The sequence below is a fragment of the Mustela nigripes genome, chromosome 5, assembly GCF_022355385.1.
Source record: "Mustela nigripes isolate SB6536 chromosome 5, MUSNIG.SB6536, whole genome shotgun sequence".
NCBI lineage: Eukaryota > Metazoa > Chordata > Mammalia > Carnivora > Mustelidae > Mustela > Mustela nigripes.
This window is the reverse complement of record NC_081561.1, coordinates 71,973,472-71,992,258: the sequence shown is the minus strand read 5'-3', so window position 1 is coordinate 71,992,258 and position 18,787 is coordinate 71,973,472. Positions and strand designations below refer to the sequence as shown.

The 18,787-nt window shown below is 33.4% G+C and overlaps 1 pseudogene; it reads left to right on the top strand.

Moving 5' to 3' along the window:
- The first annotated feature begins 13,419 nt into the window (after positions 1-13,419).
- On the top strand, positions 13,420-13,825 carry LOC132017341 (large ribosomal subunit protein eL27-like; annotated as a pseudogene).
- Positions 13,826-18,787: the final 4,962 nt, after the last annotated feature.

Genomic DNA, 18,787 nt, shown 5'->3' with positions numbered 1-18,787 from the left:
TTCTCACCACCTTTATTGCTCTCATTATATTCTGAGCCCTTATCGTCATACCTCTCCTAGATTACTGTCTCCTGGCTTGCATCCTTGAGCCATATTTAACATAGTGGCCAGAAGTAAACCAGATCTTGTCATTCTTTGGTGAGAATCTTACATGCCTGTCCATCTCCCTCAGAGTAAAATCCAAAATTCTTAAAAGTTCCCACAAGGTTTGGCTAGTTCTGCACCCTCACAGCTTCTCTCACCTTTTTCAGACCTTAGCTGACATATCAAACTCTCTGAGAGCCACCCTGTTTAAAATTGCTTCCCCTCCCCAACACTCAGTAGCCCTTGCTCTTTCTTTTTCTTCAGAAGTTAGTACTTCTAATCTACTATAATTTTCTGAGGTGTCTCTTGTCTCTCCAAACAGAATACAAGCTTCATGTAGGTGTGGCTTTCTTATGTTTTGTTCACTGCTAATAGGATTAAAAAAAAAGAAAAAAATTAACAAGCTTGTCCGCTGGTTATTAATGACATGGTTCTCTAGGACTCTTGAAAAGAAAACACAGTATTTTATTTATTTTTTTAGATTTTATTTCTTTGAGTGAGAGAGAGCATGAAGGGGAGACAGTCAGAGAGAGAAGCAGATTCCATGCTGAGCTGGGAGCCTGATGTGGAGTGGATTCTGGGACTCCAGGATCATGACCTGAGCCAAAGGCAGTTGCCTGACCAACTCAGCTACCCAGACTCTGGAAAAGGCAGTATTTTAAATAGAGTTTCGTATGCAGAGTTACACTGTAAAAAAAATATTTTCAAAATATTCTGTTTTCTTAGATAAAGGATGATGAAAAAAGTTTGACTTTTTAATAAATATTTTAAACTAGAGTCTGGAGCAGAGGAGTTTATTGATGAAGCTGGAAATATGGCAATAGTTGTCATTCTGAGGTAGAAGATGGCAAATTTGTTCTTTATTGTGGAAAAATTGTCTTTTTACATATTCAAAACAAAATGTCTTGTAAGCAATTAGATTTTAGAGATGCAGTTTGGTTTTAGATTAAAAAACTTTTCTCTTTTGGTTATTCTCAGGTTAGCTATAAAAAATTCTGAAGTTTAATGGTAGCAATTAATTTTTTTAAATTTTATGCATCTTATAAAAACCTTTGGACACTAGTGACTTGAGGAAAAATGAGTCTCTCCCAATTTCTTCAAAACTAAGTTTTAAACACTTTCAGTTTGGCTTTTCTCTTGTCTGTTGTGAAATATTTTCTATCACAGGACAAAGTAATAAAAATCTGGTAGATTTTTAGTAGGAGTAATAATTATTCTTAATTGTAAAAGAGGAAAAGTTAAAGAAACAATGAAATTTCTTTTGAGGGAGATTTTAAGTTGGAAATTTAAAATGCAAAGACTTTATCATTCTTCTGTTGATCTTTTTTATTTCAAAATATGGTCTTTGATTTTGTGCCAAAAGATTTCTATTTTTGCTTTACCAAGAAGCTGCGTGATGAATGATGATACTGTCCATACTCTGGCTAGTGATCCGTCTTGACATTGTCCTGGTGAATTTTATACAAATAATTTTACAAAGGTTTACTTTGTTTTTTACCACCTCCCATGGGAACTTGTTTTTGGCAGCCCTCTATTAGTGATTATAATATTTAGCTTGAGTTGAGTCAGCACACAGGCTGGAATGTATTCTATTTAAAAATTCATTTGTGAGGCATTAGCAGAAAATTTATGAGAGTATTGTAATACTGTTTAATGGAAGGTAGGAGTTCCTTTAGCTGTGTGAGTAAATAAAATTTGATTAGATTTCAAAAAGTGGTTTAAGATTTATCATTTTCTTCTGTATTTGAGAAATCAACCAATATTTTACTGTTAAAAAAAACAAACTTCAACTGTTAACTTTTAAAAACAATTTATAGGTATATTCTTATGAGTTAAACCTATATAAGGCAGAAATTTATCCTGAAATGAGTCAAAGTTCTTCCTGCATTCTTTATTTCTTGGCTCATCTCAATGCTTCTGTCTTCTAAATATCAGTGGCTCAAGACTCAGTCCAGTGGTCTCTTCTCTTACCTAGTCTCAAGACATAAAATGGTATTAATGTGCTGATGACACCAACATTTTTATCTCCTATCCAGATCTCTCTTCTGAACCCAGAAACATATGTCCAGTGACCTATATGCAATTGCTCCTTAAGCTATCTCATAGGTCTATTAAACTCAGTATATCTAGAACTTAGTTCCTAATATTCAACATTCCTCATCCCTAATTCAGCTCCTTCTATACTCTTCCAACTCATTATATCCAGATACCCCTGTTTTCCTTTTCTCAGAGTAATTATTAATAGCATCCTCTTTAACTTTCAAAATACCTTCTTCAAGTCTCCCAAGGGATGTGTATACTGCCTTTCTTTCTTCCAAATCTCACCTGAAGTTTATCAGCAAATCCCATGGGCCTCACTGTAAAAAATATACAGAATTAAACCGCTCTTCACATATCCATTGTTACCATACTAATTCAAGACAGCATCATCTGTTATCTGGGTGATTGTAATAGCCTCCTAACTCACCTTGTCAGCATCTGGAGTTCCCTCTTAAAATATGTGTCAGATGATATTACTACTTTACTCTAGAACCTCAGCTAAGTGGACTAACTTCTCATTACCATTTGTCAGACTTTCTGATGTCACCGTTTTACATCCTGCTTGGATTTAGGAAATGTAATCCTCTGTCTCAGTTAAATTCCCTATTGTTATTACCTCTTATCTGTTTAGAACAACTAAACTTCTATCTTGCCCACTTTCCAAAACAAAACCTATTACTTAATTCCTGGTCACCAACACTATCATATTGGACTTTGGTTCCTTACATTGTATCTGTAGCTGTGTCTACCTCTTCCTTTGCTCTTGTTTGCCCCAGCCATGTTAAGTAGGTCTTGAACAGCCCTGATAGTTCCCAGTATGTTCCATCTTATGTTAAGTAACTGGACCAGATCCACTTTGTTGCTTAATTAAGAACATCAACACATTAAAGGAAGAAGCCAAGTTCATTAGAAGGGTGAATTAGTTTGATTACCAGTAGTAGGAATGTTAATGATATTTTTCTCAAATGTATATATTGCCAAATTACTTGTCCTTTGAAGAAAATATTTATACTTAAATTTAAAATTTGCATTAAAATTTTATTATTCCAAACACCAAGATTCCCTTTTAGGTAAATATTTCTTGAGATGGTTGAATTTCCAGACTTTAAAGAAATTTAAGAAGTTAACTTGAGAAGAAATACACAAATGTTTCATTAGAATAGTCCAAGAGACATATGGTCCTTTAAAGATGATAATAAGTATATTAACACCTAAAATTTATTCAAGCCGCTTACTCAGTAAAACTTTTATGATGGGTTTTGCAAGAGTTGATATCACATGCCTTTCTTCTTAACCATGTCCAATTCTTGTTCTAATACTTAAAATGAAACAAGAAGTGGAAAAATTTTGATATGCCTTTGTTTCTAAACAATTACTAGAAAGCAATTGCCTCAGTCACTGACATTTTTGTTTTATATCTTGCTGAATATCCTCAAATAAATTGCATATTAAAATCTACTTGATAGATTATTTACATGTAAGGTTTTTAAATATGAGTTCATGGAGAAGATCTGACTAAACTTAGATTTCTTCAAAATCACAGTGCCAAAACACTTTTTTACTCTCCTTTGGTAAGTACTGAGGTGAATATTTTGTACTATCATATGAATTAACATGCATGGAAATACAAAATTACACTAAATGACTTTAAATTTAGCTGAAATAATAATCTTTTTCTTACTTAACCTTTTGTTAAAATGAGCAATTTGTAAAGGTTTAAAAGTTTATCTAGAAGATATTTGCAAATGACACTACAAAGGGCTGATATCCAATTTCTTAAGAGCTCCTCAAACTCAACACACACAAAACAGATAATCACGTCAAAAAATGGGCAGAAGATGTAAACAGACACTTCTCCAAGGAAGACATACAAATGACTAACAGACACATGAAAAAATGTTCATCATCATTAGCAATTAGGGAGATTCAAATTAAAGTCACATTGAGATACCACTTTACGCCAGTTAGAATGGACAAAATTAACAAGACAGTAGACAACATGAGTTGGAGAAGATGTGGAGAAAGGGCAACACTCTTACATTGTTGGTGGGAATGCAAGCTGGTGCAGCCACTCTGGAAAACAGTATGGAGATTCCTCAAAAAGTTAAAAATAGAGCATCCCTATGACCCTGCAATTGCGCTACTAGGTATTTAGCCCAAAGATACAGATGTATTGAAAAGAAGGGCCATCTATACCCCAGTTTCATAGCAGCAATGGCCACAGTCACCAAACTGGAAAGAACCAAGATGCCCTTCAATGGATGAATGTATAAAGAAGATATGGTCTGTATATACAATGGAGTATTATGCCTCCATCAGAAATGATGAATACCCAGTTTGTGTATCAACATGGACAAGACTGAAGGAGATTATGCTGAGTGAAATAAGTCAAGCAGAGAGAGTCAATTATCATATGGTTTCACTTACTAATGGAGCATGAGGACATTAAGAGAAGGAAAGGAAAAGTGAATTGGGGGAAATTGGAGGGGAAATGAAACATGAGAGACTCTGGACTCTGAGAAACAAACAGGGTTTTGAATGGGAGGGGGTAAGGGATTGGGTGAGCCTCATGGTGGATACTAAGGAAGGCACGTATTTCATGGAGCACTGGGTGTGGTGTATAAACAATAAATCTTGGAACACTGAAAAAATAAAAGAAAATTTAAAAATACATATATACAATAAAAATAAGTGTATCTAGAAAATCTCACAATGCAATGACAGGTCATAATCATCATTCTTGCATTATTTCAAACTGAAACTTAAACTCTCTATGCTTCTGTTTAAGTATAGAATCTGCCCTTGGAAACTTATTGAGTCACTACTCAAGATCTTTTGTTTTTAACCCAAGTAGTTTAGTGCAATTCAGCTTTCTCTTTTTCATTTATTTTCAGTTTTAAAATTCTATTTTTAGTTTACTTTTGGGTAAAAAAATTGATATTTCCCACATCACTTCTTGTCACAAACACTTCTTTGTGGACTAGATTGAAAAAATATATATATATAATACATATATATTATAGATAATAAAATAATATATATATAATATATAACATATAAAATACATATTTATAGATATGTATTATATTTTATATTTAATATATATTTTGTATTTAATATATATTTAATATAGTAAATGTGTATGTGCACCATTATGTGATCCCTTTTAAACTCTGAAATTAAGTCATTTTGATTTTGGTTATTACCCTATTAGATTTTAGTTTTAATTTGTTTGCATATAAACTCCTAAAGTCTTTCCCACACAAAGCCTATGGACCCTGAAGAGTCTACATGTTACCCCTAAAAAATGTTATGTTTGTGTTTTAATATTTGAACATTTTGAATTTTCATATGTATATTAGGCACATTCTGGATCATCAGGATCATCTGGGTCTGATTAAAACCAGGCACTGCCAGATTTCAGTACTTATTTTATTGATAAAAGAGAGCTATAACTATGCAAACCTAATCCGTACTTACGTGTTTGTATACAATAAAGTAGTATTAGAGAGATATTTTAAGTCAATGTTTAAGGTCCATGAAAAATCACATAATCAATGAGTACACAATTGTATGTGTTTTGAAAAGGACAGTGTTCTCAAACTTCATAGTTAATATTTGAAAATATTCAGTTGAATAAATAAATGAAGACAAGAATCAATGACACTTCCTTAAATGCTTTTAATAAATTAATGAAAAAATAATTTTAAATTGTTTCTGGTCCAGTTTCTTTAAGGATGAATTTATACTTTATTTTACTTCATTGTTTCTCTCTGTAGTTCATTAAGTTTACTTCAATCTTCAAATATTTTTAATTTAACTGTTGGTTTTGAGATAATTATAGTTGCATATACAGTTATAAGAAATTATACAAAGGGGTCCCATGGGGTGCCTAGTGGCTCAGTCAGTTAAGCTTCTGACTCTTGATTTTGGTTCAGGTCATAATCTCAGGGTCCTAGGATGGAGCCCCATGTCAGGCTTCCTGCTCGGTGGAGAGTCTGCTTTTCCTTCTCCCTTCCCCCTGCTCTCTCTTTCTCCATTTCTCCTTCTCTCTCTTACATACATCAGTAAATCTTAAAATTACAGAGAGATCCCATGTACTCTTTACTGTTTTTTCCAGTAGTAACATACTACAAAACTGTAGTACCATTTCATAACCAAGATATTGATACTAATACAGTCAAGATACAAAACGTGGCATCAAAAAGATTCCTTATGTTGCCCTTTTATAGCCACACTCACTTCTTTTTTTGTTCCTTAATCCCTGTACCCACTAATCCCTCTCCAAATCTACAATTTTGTCATCTTATGACTGTCACATTTTTGAAATTGGCTTTTGCTATTCATTAAATTCTCTGAATATTCATCTAGGTTTTTGTGTTTATGAAAAGTTCTTTTTCTGCAAATCAAAACTGCAATGAGATCTCACTTACACCTTTTGGAATGGCTAAAATCCCAAACAGAAGAAACACTATGTAGAATAAAAACCATGAGAGCAGATATATTTTATTAAATTTAATCTATTTTTCTTTTTAGTTTACTGAGTTCACCTCAAACTTTGAATTGTTTTTAATCTACAAGAGTTCTGAGCAGTGATCTCTATTACATTTGTGTTAACATGCATACAAGGCTGCCCACTTTTAAAGTGAACAAACATGTCTTCTGTTCCTATCTTTGAGTTCCTAAAGATAATATTAAGCGTTATTAGAACAATATGACTTGAGAATCACCAATTGTAAATATCTTTGCATTTGCATAGACAATGCTAAATCTTCTGTTGATACATCTGTAATTAAATAGTCAAACGAGAAAATTCCATTGGAACTACAAGCAATTGTTTGTACCTCAACTACTTTATAAGATGAGGCAGGAGGAGAGACTAGGAAGAAATGTGATAGTACAAAGCAGAGAATAACCACAGGGCAAAGGTCTCGCTAGTAATGACAGGAATTTTTTTTAGGTTCCCTGGAGTCTAGAAACATAATATAAAACAGACTGAGGCCCAGAGATTATTCATATTTGGGTTTATCAGTAACTGGTGTATGACCTGGGCATGTATCTTTGGCCCCTAAAGTCTTTATTGATGTCTTTAATTTTAATTTAGGTATAAAAATATCTACCTTAAGGAGTTAAGAATTAGATCAGAGAAGGTATACTACTTATATGGTATAACAAACAGTCTGGCGTGTGGTGGATATTCAATAATGGTTTTATTTTCCTTTTCCTCCATTGTTTTGCTTACCCAAAGTGTTTCACAAAACCTAGTCTCATAGTAAGGAACAGAGAAGACAGCATTTTATAAAAAGTGAAAAGAGGACAATAATACTACATGATGCTTCTATAACTAATGATCATTTGTTCAGTGGAAAGTACAAACACTAACAGCTAACTGATGTGGACATGTTTGTTTGAGACATTGTATTGTATTTTAAAGTATATATATCTAACATTGGCAGAGGCTGGTGTGTCTCACAGAGTGTGGAAACAATCTAACATGGAGGGTGAGGAACCATGGGACAAGAGAAGGACCTACTGGTGACTAAATGAGCAAAAACAGGAGACAACAAGAACAACAAGGCATATTTCCTGGTGACTTCTATCGAAGGTTTACTCTAATGAAGAAAAATTGGTACTTTAGAACTGTAGAAATTATGCCTAATTAAATCCATAGGTGCCTATTTGTGAGGGTGTAGCCTTATCATTCATGGATCTTGATAAATTGCAGTTACTGATAAAGGAGATATGCTTTGTTTATTTTATTTTTATTTTGAAAACTTTATTAGTTGTTATTTCTTTTTTTTTTTTTTAATTTTTTATTTTTTATAAACATATATTTTTATCCCCAGGGGTACAGGTCTGTGAATCACCAGGTTTACACACTTCACAGCACTCACCAAATCACATACCCTCCCCAATGTCCATAATCCCACCCCCTTCTCCCAAACCCCCTCCCCCCGGCAACCCTCAGTTTGTTGTGAGATTAAGAGTCACTTATGGTTTGTCTCCCTCCCAATCCCATCTTGTTTCATTTATTCTTCTACCCACTTAAGCCTCCATGCTGCATCACCACTTCCTCATATCAGGGAGATCATATGATAGTTGTCTTTCTCTGCTTGACTTATCTCACACCAGTCAGAATGGCTAAAATCAACAAGTCAGGAAATGACAGATGCTGGCGAGGATGCGGAGAAAGGGGAACCCTCCTACACTGTTGGTGGGAATGCAAGCTGGTGCAGCCACTCTGGAAAACAACATGGAGGTTCCTCAAAATGTTGAAAATAGAACTGCCCTATGACCCAGCAATTGCACTATTGGGTATTTACCCTAAAGATACAAATGTAGTGATCCAAAGGGGCACATGCACCCGAATGTTTATAGCAGCAATGTCCACAATAGCCAAACTATGGAAAGAACCTAGATGTCCATCAACAGATGAATGGATCAAGAAGATGTGGTATATATACACAATGGAATACTATGCAGCCATCAAAAGAAATGAAATCTTGCCATTTGCAACAACGTGGATGGAACTAGAGCGTATCATGCTTAGCGAAATAGTTGTTATTTCTGAGAAAAGGACCTTTTGGGTGTGCCACTGATTATACAATGGTGTAAGAGTTGGGTTTATTAAAATCTATGCCATACAAGAAAAGACTCAGAATTATTGCAAATGTCAAAAGAAGATTATAGCTGAAGTTTACCCTTGAGTAGTAACAGTTTGTCATTAAAAAATATTCATATTTGATGGCTGAAGTTACTGCTCCAAAAACAAGGCTGAAAGAGTACATTTTTCGAAGTGGTTTAATAACTGATCTTTGACGCTTACCTCTTTTAAATTTAATAAAATATTTTTGAACATTCCTGTTAAAGAACTGCATGGCAAATCAAGATGCTCCACCTGGCTGTTGCCCTTTTAGTTGGCAGGAGCTGATGAACTGTGTAATTAGATAAGCATTCCCACCAACACCAGTGATGCAGTAATGTTTTTCATCTTTTCCATTATCGTACACTTAACTATGAAGCACACACTCATTGGTATTCTAAGCACTTTTGATTGATAGACAGTGTCAGTAAAATTTACAGATTATGCATTCCAAAAAAATAAGAGGGAATTAATGTCTTAGGAAAAGTTTTTAGCATAGCTCCTCTTGCCAGCATTTTTTTTTTTTAGTGTTAGTGTGTCTAAGTGTACAGAAGCAAGTAAATAAGGATAAATGTAATCCAAATTAAATTGCTGAGAATATTATTTTCCATTTCATTTGCTTTGGTTTATGAGTAGTAGTTCTTGATGTATACTTTGAAGTATGTCCTAATTTTTATCAGAGATGTCAAAATAATGTTCAAACTGCTGCATCGCATGTTGTTGTATATTCCTTGGGACAAACTGTTTTCTTCCCCTCAGAAACATATGTACATTTAAACCAAATGTAAATCCATACAAACAATAAAAGAAGTATAAAATGAATTTTGAAGGTGGGATATTAAAGCACCTCTTGGTATTTCATAAATTTTACATTGTTTATGAAGAAATAATCTAAGATTTTTCATAATCTATTTTACCTTTACTTACAAATTTTATGTACCTCATTATAAATTATAGGTTATTCAAACAACTGAGAAAGTGTATCTAAAATCTAGTTGACTGAGAGATTTGACAGCTATGTAAAATTCATCCTACTGTTACTTAAATCACAATGTGGATATACCATTAGAGAAAATAAGTATTATTTAGAATGGTTATGTATTATTAAAAGTAAAAAAAAAATCAGTATTTTAAAGTCTGGGTTTAAATAAGTACCACAACACTTTTTTTACAAAATAATTACATTTAAGTTTTAGACCATTCTTTAATTTATGATTTATAAAAGGCAAATCTACTATTTTAGGGATTAGGTGACTTTTTAAAGTAAATATTTAGACTCTCCAAAAGGCATTTTAGCAGTTAGGAAAGGAATCAGATTTTTAACTAACAGAAGAATCTATTTATAATCAAGTCCTGAGTAGTTTCTTGTTCAGGTCACATTCTGAGTAAATGCAGACAGAATTGCTTCATGGAAACTTAGTGTGAAGTATGGGTGTGTGTCTGATTCAGAGACACATGGCTTCTGAAGAAAAAGAATATTCACATGGAATTATGATACAAACATTCCTAGTGATACAGTCAGTGAGCAGAGATTATTAGGGGACATGTGATTATGCCAATCAAAGGTGATTTTTCTCTTTGGGTATATAGCCGGTTATTTACATGACTCCTAAGAAATCTAGATGAAAAGAGAATTTTCTTGGTTTTATTTGTTGTTTTGATTTTGATTCATTTTGATCATGCTGAGTGCATTTTTCATCACATCTTGAGAAATCTTTTTGTGCTATCTATCATATGGCTTCTGATTTTTTTTTTTTAAGATTTTATTTATTTATTTGACAGACAGAGATCACAAGTAGGTAGAGAGGCAGGCAGAGAGAGAGGAGGAAGCAGGCTCTCTGCTCAGCAGAGAGCCTGATGCGGGGCTCGATCCCAGGACCCTGGGATCATGACCTGAGCCGAAGGCAGAGGCTTTTAACCCACTGAGCCACCCAGGTGCCCCACGGCTTCTGATTTTTGAATCTATAAATTGAATTATTCATATTTTTCCTTTATAAAAGCCCAAAGAGAAGGGCCATTAAAGCATTGGTTAATTAAGAAGCCACAAAGACTTCCATTTACAAAGAATTATTCAGGTAGGTAATGAGACTAAACTCATGTTTAAGTGTTCCGATAAACCTCAGGGCATTCATAGAACTTCTCCAGTGATTCTTGTGGTGGAGGGAGATTTGGGTTAAGAGGTGGAGACACAATGGGCATTCATGATATGGATCCTTTGCTTCAATTGAAACAATTCCACCTTTATCCCTTACCTATTTGTTTTTCATGTAAGCTTTCATTTTTAAAAAGTCCAAATGAAATTTAACTACTACTGACTGAACTCAAATTTGCATGCTTTTTAAGAGACATTATCTAGAATTTAATACAGTGCAACTCATTAACAAATCTATCAATTTTTATGTGTCTTCCATGTGTTTAGCATTTTTTGTGTATATTTTAAATTATTCAAAGAAATAGAACCATACAGTGTCTTCTATGGTTTAGTTTTGAATTGAAATATGATTAACATGTAACATGACATTAATTTCAGGTGTACAACACAACTCAATATTTGTATATATTTAGAAAAGCTTATCACAGTAAGTCTAGTTAACATTGTTTACCATATTAATTTTTTTCTTGTGATGAGAACATTTAAGAACTACTCACTTAGCAACTCTCAAATGTATAATATAATATTATTAACTATATATACCATACTATACATTTCATCCCCATGACACTTATTTTATAGCTGGAAGTTTGTACCTTTTGTACCTCATGCATCTCCCTACCCCATGCTTCTGATAACCACCAGTCTGTTCTTTGTATCTATGAGCTTCATAGTTTGTTTGTTTTCAGGTTTTATATGTGCTTTACATACTTTTCAAAATACCATATGAAATCACATGATATTTGTCTTTCTCTGTCTGACTTATTTCACTTCATATAATGCCTTCAAAGTCCATCCATGTCACAAATGACAATTTTTTTTCTTTTTGTGGCTGAATATTCCATTGTATTTACATACCAAGTTGTCTTTATCCATTCAAGTATTATAGACACTTGCTTCTTCCATGTCTTGGTTATTGTTAAAAATGCTGCATAGAAAATGAGAGTGCATATATCTTTTTGAGTTAGTGTTTTTGTCTTCTTTTGGATTTGGATAAATATCTAGAAGTAAAATTGCTGAATCATATGACAACTCTATTTTAATTTTTTAAGGAATCTCCATAACTGTTTTCCATACTGGCTGCACCAGTTTACAGCCCTTACCTTGCATGGCAGGAGAGTACAAAGTTTTCCCTGTCTTTACTTCTTTGCCAACACTAGTTATTTCTTTTTTTTTTTCCCCTGGTCTTTTGATAATAACTATTCTGACAGCTGTGAAGTGATATTTTGTAACAATTTTGATTTACGTTCTGTGATGATTAGTGATGTCAAGCAACTTTTCATGTACCTGTTTGCCATTTTTATATCTTCTTTGGAAAAATACCTATTCGAATCCTCTGCCCATCTCTTAACGGAATTGCTTATTTTTTTGTTTTTTAGTTTTTGTTAAAAATAAAAACTCACAAATTGCATAAGTTCTTTGGATATTATGGATATTAATCCCTTATTGTATATATGATTTGCAAATATTTTCTCCTATTCAGAATGTTGCATTTTCATTTTGTTGATGTTTGCTGTGCAGAAGCCTTTTAGTTTGATGTAGTCTCACTTGTTTACTTTTGCTTTTATTTCATTTGATTTTGGAGTCAGATCCAAAAAATCTTCACCAACAATGATGTCAAGAAACTCACTTCCTGATTTCTGCTATGAGTTTTATGATTCTAGGTCCTATGTTCAAGTCTTTAATCCATTTTGAGTTAGTTTTTGTGTACGGTGTAAGATCTGCTTTCTTTCTTGTTTCTTTCTTTTCTTTTCATTTTTGTTTGTTTGTTTTGCATAGGCTGTCCAGTTTTCCCAGCACCATTTATGAAGAGATTGTTTTAACCTCCCTTGTATATTCTTGGCTTTTTTGTCATAAATTAATTGATCATATATGCATGGCTTTATTTCAGGGTTCTGTTCTGTTCCATTCATCTACATGTCTGTTTTTATGCCAATAAAATAATGTTTTAATTTTTAAATTAATTAATTTAATTTTAATTACTATAGCTTTGTAATATAGCTTGAAGTCAGGATGCATGATGCCTCCAGCTTTGTTCTTTCTCAAGATTGCTTTGGCTGTTTGTGGTCTTTAATAATTGTCCTTTAAAAGAAATGCAACAAGGAAAAAAGATAATTGTAGAGTTGTCCACTGAATTCTCCTCAAATAAAGAAAAACCTTTGTTTAGAAGTGAACTCAAATGTGCACATATGTTAAATAATATAAAGCTGTTGTTCATTTGCCTCTTATATGGTATGGGACAAATAAATAGCTAAACTACCCTAAGAAATAAACTGGGACTTAGAATTAGATGGGTAGGTGGATTGGAGGATAAGGGAATTACCCTAGTTTATAATCCAGCAAAAGGAAAAAATAAAATCCAGCAAACAAATCTAAAAGAGAAAAATATGGAAGAAATAAGAAGCTGTGCTAAGCAGAAGGATCAGTAGAATGTGTCAAGTTAAAATGAGTAAAGGTGGTTTCTTCCTTTCTGCTGTAGACTCTACTGGCTGATGTTGAGATGGGCAAGTTCACAGAACCTGGGAAGGTGGTGCTGGTCCTGGCCAGACACTGCTCCAGATGCAAAGTGGTCATTGTGAAGAACATTGATGATGGCATTTCAGACCATCCCTACAGCTATGCTGTGGTGGCTGGAACTGACCACTATCCCTGCAAAGTGACAGCTGCCATGGGCAAGAAGAAAATTGCCAAGAGGTCAAAGATCAATTTTTTGTGAAAATTTATAACTATAATCACCTCATGCCCACAAGGTACTCTGTCAATATCCCCTTGGACAAAACTGTCATCAACAAGGATGTCTTCAGAAACCTTGCTCTTAAATCCAAGGCTTGACAAGAAAAGATCAAATTCAAGGACAGTACAAGACTGGCAAGAGCAAGTGGTTCTTCCAGAAGCTGTGGTTTTAGCTCTCCTTTGTTTCAGTCATTAAAAATACCAAAAATATGAAAATTAAAAAAATAAAATCAATAATGGTACATAATAAAAAGGTTACTATGTAAATTTAAAGAGAAAATTAATATATAAGATCACAGGGAGGGTGGTAGGCAACAATTTTGAGGAGGTAAGTTCTCCTTTTGGAAAAAAAACAAAATATTAGATTGGATTTAAAAATATTCAATAAAGGGGGCTCCTGCATGGCTCAGGTAGTTAAGCTTCTGACTCTTGATTTCAGCTCAAGTATTGATCTCAGGGTTGTAAGTTCATGCCCCATATTGGGAGGACATTAAAAAAAATCCAAAAAGACACACTAAAGAGACTAAATAATAAATAAAAAACAAAACTAGAAAATACTGCATAGTACACTTAAGGCGCTTGATGTAATATACTGCATATATGTAAATATATAAATAAGTAGTAAACATACTTTTTTTTTCAAAGACACATAGAATAGTCTTTGAGAATATTAGACTAAAAAGATAATTTAAGAAGTTTTAAGGAGAAAAAGTAAGATTTTATACAGATCACGTCCTCTGACAACAATGCAATAAAAAATGATATATAAAAGTAGGGAAATTTTTCTAGATATGGTCTCTAAGGTAAGGGAAATCTGTGTTTGCTGACTGAGTCTTAGGAAACTGGACTACCTTCTAACATCATACACAGAAATAAACTCAAAATGGATTAAACACTTAAACATGAAACCTGAAACCATAAAAACCCTAGAAGACAACACAGGCAGTGATTTCTCTGACATCAGCTATAGAAATATTGTTCTAGATATGGCTCCTAAGCCAAAGGAAATGAAAGCAAAAATAGATTATTGGGACTACCTCAAAATAAAATGCTTTTGCACATCAAAGGAAATCATCAACAAAACAAAACAAAAAAACTACTAAATGGGAGAGGATATTTGCAAACAATACATCCAATAAAGGGTTAATATAAAAATATGTAAAAAACTTATACAACACCAAAACCCCCCAAGAATTCAATTAAAAAATGGGCATAGACATTTGCCAAAGACATCCAGATGGACAGCAGACACATGAAAAGAAGCTCAACACCACTCATCATCAGGGAAATGCAAATCAAAACCACAGTGATAAATCATCTTACACCAGTTAGAAACACTAAATTCAAAATGACAAGAACTAACAAGTGTTGACAAGGATGTGGAGAAAAGGGAACCTCTTGCACTGTTGGTGGGAATGTAAATTGTTATAGACACTGTGGAAAACAGTATGGAGTTTCCTCAAAAAGTTAAAAAACAGAAATACCACATTAATAATTCCACTACTGGGTATTTTCATTAAAGAAGATGTAATATGTATACATACCTACCTAATAGAATATTATGCAGCCATAAAGAGATGAGATTCTGACATTTGAGAACAACATGGAGGGTAGAGAGTATTATGCTAAGCAAAATAAGTGAGACTGAGAAAGACAAATACCATATGATTCTACTCATAAGTGGAATCTAAAAAAATGAATAAACAAAAAGCAGAATCAAACCTATAAATACTGAGAAAAAATTGGTGGTTGCCATTGGGGAGAGAAGTAGGGTCTTGAGCAAAACAAGTAAAAGAGGGAGGGAGAAAGGAGTCTTCAGTTATGGAATGAATAAATCATGGGAATAAAAGGTACAGCATAAGCAATACAGTGAATGATACTGAGGCGGCAGATGGTAGCTACCTTTGTGGTGAACATAGCATAATGTATAAACCTGTCAAATCACCAAGCTGGTCACTGAAACTAATGTAAATTTCATGTCAACTATACTCATAAAAATAAAAGTTCAAACCTGCCATAAGCAATTTAAAAATAAAAAAAAACTATTTACAAACTATTTAAAAATAAGTAAAAATGAATGTGCCAAAATTATTCTCAATTGAAATGTTGTAACTCTAACTGCTCAAAGGTAAAGAATTTAATTGACTAGAAAAATAACAATTAAATATATATAATAGTAAATTGAAAGTAAAATGGTCATTAATAAATAAGTAAATATTCATTATAACTTAGAAAATCAGGGAAATTACATTTGCTCAATAACCAATATGTGCTTTCAAAAGGACGAATGAAATAGAAAAAAGGAATCACTTTTGTATGCCTATTTAATCAAAGAAAGGAGACTATGGAAATTAACATAAATGAGAATATTATAGTAATAGGAGGAATATTAAAAGTATCATCTGACTCCTTGCTTTCCATAATAAAAAGCTAGATGGACAGAAAATAAATGTAACAAACACACAATTTAATATAAAGGTGCCAATTCTTGTAAATTAAAAGAAAAATTAAAACTGGTTTCTTTTTCTCAGCGTCTTCAGATAGTGAATGATTCCAAAATTAGGAAATGGACTTCTGTTCAAAGATCAAATTCAAAGCACCAAACAGAAAATATGTTGTAAAGACAACGAGATTTGAGATACCATCTCACAGATCCTTCCAAATAAGTACAAGGTCCTGTAAGTGTCTTAAGGAAACACCTTGCACACCCTCACTGGTAAACATTAGGGCTTCTGAGCGTGTTAGAGATGTTCTTCCTGCAAGCTCACAGAGATCTCTGAAAGAGATTATTTCGAAGAGACTGTGAGATTGTGAGTGGATTATAATGGAGTCCATTACAAATGCACGCACAAAAAATTGTGAAGTGCTTTTTTTTTGTTTGTTTTGTTTTGTTTTTAAGAATTATGCCAGCTTAGACCGAAAGAACAGGGAGAGTACAAAAGGGGAAAGCTTATATTTAATTTCCTTCCTTTTCTATTTCATTCGTCCTTTTGAAAGCACATATTGGTTATATGCTACTGCATATATGGGCTAAATTTTAATTTTAATTTTAAATTTAGAAAAGAAAGGGTAAATACAAAAACCTTGATGGCAAAGCCAAGAGCCACAGTAAATACCTCCCAGACAGTAGACTGAGCTCCAGTCAGGGAACTGGCAATATGTGCAGGCTCAATTTCAGAATTGCTGTGGATCATTGATTCCTGTGAGTCTCAGGCTTCTATCCTCCTGACGGGAAATGTGACTAATGATTATCCTATGCCTATCTAACCATTACATGTTGGATATGAGGGTTGGGTAGATAATTCGTCTCTTTATTTCAAAAATCCTTATTTGAGTGGAAGTGTATTCAAGGAGTTGTATAAGGAAGTGTATTCAAGGAGGAATTGTATCTGATACCCTTCACACTTCAGCTTGATTTACCTTGACAAGACCCTGGATTTTGAGCTTGTTGTAATGAGATGAGGTTTCTGGGTCTTGGGAAAAGGGATGAGTATTTTTCCATGTGGGAGAGATGTAGACTGTTGCTAGAGAGTGTACTGTGGCAAGTTGTAGTTTCTCCAAATGGACACATTTTGTATTATATGTCATATATTGTATTATATTATAATGCACTACATTGTGATGAGATGCGATATTACATTATATTGTGTTATACTGTGATGTGATGTTATATCCTAATACACAAGACCTTCTCATGAAGTGATATTGATATTCTTCTCATCAATATTGAGGAGGAAGCATCTACATTATTACCCCTTTAATTTGGGTAGGTCTGTGACTATGGTTGAAATGACACTTTGCAACTTCCATGGTTATGTCATAAAATCTGATAAGGCTTCTTCATAATTCCTGTTGGAATACTTATTCTTGTATTACCATGCTGTGAGCAAGCCCAGACCACAGGGAGAGAAAGGAGAAAGAATGCCCTAATGATCTGAAAAATAAATTGTTTTTGTGAAGAAAGTTTAGAAAGTAGACCAAGCATAGAATATTTAGGGGACAATGTCATAAAGAGAGAATATATAGTACATGATATTTTAAATGTATGTGAATGCTTTATTATATGAGTAGTATAGGATTTTAGTATCAGGAATAGGAATAATGGGTCAATAAATATACTTGAAATCAATTTTTCAATGGTAATTCAAATTACACAGCCCAAGATCAGAGGCTTACAGTTTTCTTCCAGGGTAGGTAATAGAATAATTTTCCTCTCCCTCTAAACGAAGCCTCTATTTTGAGCCTCCTCAGCACCTTTTTTCCCAGTTTATATCATTTATTTTTTCCCTAGCACTGACACAACCTCCCAATAAGCACACAAATAAACAAAGGTTTGGAAGGATGAATGAACCTCTCTAGAATATTAACAGGTGCTCTCCTAGGTGCTAGGATAATACCTTTGAATAGCCAATGATTATTATCCATGAGAAACTGCATTTCAGTTGGCTATGTCAAAATATCCTATTCTTTTCCTTGAATCTCTTTTGAGTATTTTGTCTTTTTCCGGACTGATTCTTTTTATCTCTTTCAACACTTTTCTTAACATTATTTCAACAATTCATGACAACACAGTTTTATTACAAACAAAACAAAACAAAACCCCCCAAAACCCACAACCCTCATAAGAGGGACAGGCAAAGATTTCTTCTAAGTCAGTTTTGTAAATTTATGCACAGATTATTCACTTCCCTCCACACAAATATACTTAACTGTTGGATGATAAATACTTTATATACATAAATGAAATCTTTTTTTAAAAATATCTATTTCAATAAATAAATCTTGGGAAAAATAGGGGGGGAGGACTGCTCCTTGCATGACTGTCAGTTAAGTGACAGACTGGTGATTTGGTTCAGGTTACGATCTCATGGGTCCTGAAATCAAGCTCCACCTCAGGCTTCATGCTCAGCGTGGAGTCTGCTTGGGATTCTCTCTCTCCCTCTCTCCCATCTTCCACATGCACACACATTCTCTCTCTTTCTCAGTCTAAAATAAATAAATAAATAAATAAATAAATAAATTCATATTAAAAATAAAGTATTTCATTTTATAGCTAAAAATAAGTAAATGAATAACAGAATCATTAAGGCTTATTAAAAATAATTCTTTATGACATACCATAAGAAGTGAAAATG